Source organism: Blennius ocellaris (assembly GCF_963422515.1).
Source record: "Blennius ocellaris genome assembly, chromosome: 16".
In the NCBI taxonomy this organism is placed as follows: Eukaryota; Metazoa; Chordata; class Actinopteri; order Blenniiformes; family Blenniidae; genus Blennius; species Blennius ocellaris.
Window position 1 is genome coordinate 539802 of NC_137665.1, and position 2500 is coordinate 542301.

Genomic DNA, 2500 nt, shown 5'->3' on the forward strand with positions numbered 1-2500 from the left:
CGTGTCGGTAATGAGCCAGGCAGGAAAGAGTTAAAGAAAATACACTGAGAACTCCAGTGTTTATACTGCAACATGACAACACCACAACAACAACACCACAACATGACAACACCACAACAACAACACCACAACATGACAACACCACAACAACACCACAACATGACAACACCACAACAACACCACAACATGACAACACCACAACAACACCACAACAACACAACACCACCACAACAACACCACACCACCACAACAACACCACAACATGACAACACCACAACAACAACACCACAACATGACAACACCACAACAACACCACAACATGACAACACCACAACAACACCACAACAACACAACACCACCACAACAACACCACACCACCACAACAACACCACAACAACACCACAACACCACCACAACAACACAACACCACCACAACACCACAACACCACCACAACAACACAACATGACAACACCACAACAACACCACAACAACACAACACCACCACAACAACACCACACCACCACAACAACACCACAACATGACAACACCACAACAACACCACAACATGACAACACCACAACAACACCACAACAACACAACACCACAACAACACCACACCACCACAACAACACCACAACATGACAACACCACAACACCACCACAACACCACAACACCACCACAACAACACAACACCACCACAACAACACGACAACACCACACCACCACAACAACACCACACCACCACAACAACACCACAACATGACAACACCACAACAACACCACAACACCACAACACCACCACAACAACACAACACCACCACAACAACACAACATGACAACACCACAACAACACCACAACAACACAACACCACCACAACAACACCACAACATGACAACACCACAACAACACCACAACAACACAACACCACCACAACACCACAACACCACCACAACACCACAACAACACAACACCACCACAACAACACAACACCACCACAACAACACAACAACAACACCACAACAACACAACACCACCACAACACCACAACATGACAACACCACAACACCACAACACAACACCACCACGACGACACCACGACACCACGACACTCAAACAGGAAGTGGTCCCACCATGACACCCAAACAGGAAGTGGTCCCACCATGACACCCAAACAGGAAGTGGTCCCACCATGACACCCAAACAGGAAGTGGTCCCACCATGACACCCAAACAGGAAGTGGTCCCACCATGACACCCAAACAGGAAGTGGTCCCACCATGACACCCAAACAGGAAGTGGTCTCACCATGACACCCAAACAGGAAGTGGTCCCACCATGACACCCAAACAGGAAGTGGTCCCACCATGACACCCAAACAGGAAGTGGTCCCACCATGACACCCAAACAGGAAGTGGTCCCACCATGACACCCAAACAGGAAGTGGTCCCACCATGACACCCAAACAGGAAGTGGTCCCACCATGACACCCAAACAGGAAGTGGTCCCACCATGACACCCAAACAGGAAGTGGTCTCACCATGACACCCAAACAGGAAGTGGTCCCACCATGACACCCAAACAGGAAGTGGTCTCACCTCCCCCCTGGTCCCACCAGAACCCGCTCAGCGAGTCCCGAGGCTGTGGCGAGCCGACGGCGTTGGACCCGGTGATGCCGATTCTTCTGAATGATGTTATGAAATCCTGGGAAGGTCCCCGGTTCCATTCCCACTGCCAAGGGACCTTTCAGCTGGACTGGAGGTCATGAAGGAAATCTCTGTCTAGAAGATCTCCCGTGATGAGCCACAACATTAGAACCAGCAGTGGTTCAACAGCGCCTGTCTGGACCCTGCAGGTTTTCCAGGTCCCAGATTCTGAATCGTCCCTCTGGACCCGTGAGGACGGAGGTTTGATTCGAAATGAGTTCAGATTCAACTTCCATGTTAGAAGAAGGAAAAAAGGAAAGTGTGAAGATTTAAGCATCTCATATATGTAAGAGTCACTTTTAATATTCTTCATTTTGTTTTTCCTTCAAAGGTTTGAATCTTTTCTTCAGGTGGAAATAAGAGTTTGTTCTTAACGACTCAGAAAATAGAAGATTGAATAGAAGGAGTCCTCATCCTGATCTTTCTCTCCACACTGCTGCTGTCATACTCATGTTGTCCACTGGAGGGCGCCACACATCGACCATCTGACCACCGTGACGTCAGCCGTCTGGCTCTGTGCTTCCTGGCAGCTGCAAGAAAAACCACGAGAAACTCTTCGTACATGAGAAAATCAACATCTGGAGAAAAACTGCAGAGTGAAAGATAAAAAGAAACGGAGAGAGGGAAGGTCAACATTTGATGATTTAACTCTCGATTTGTCTCAAGTCAGTAACATAAACACTGAGATCCATCTAAAAACGAATTATTGTTAAAAACACATGATTATAAAGACGTACAGTCACTTAAGTGTCTTTCAAAAAGGCCAAACTGAAATAAACACCTGTTGGGCAGAAG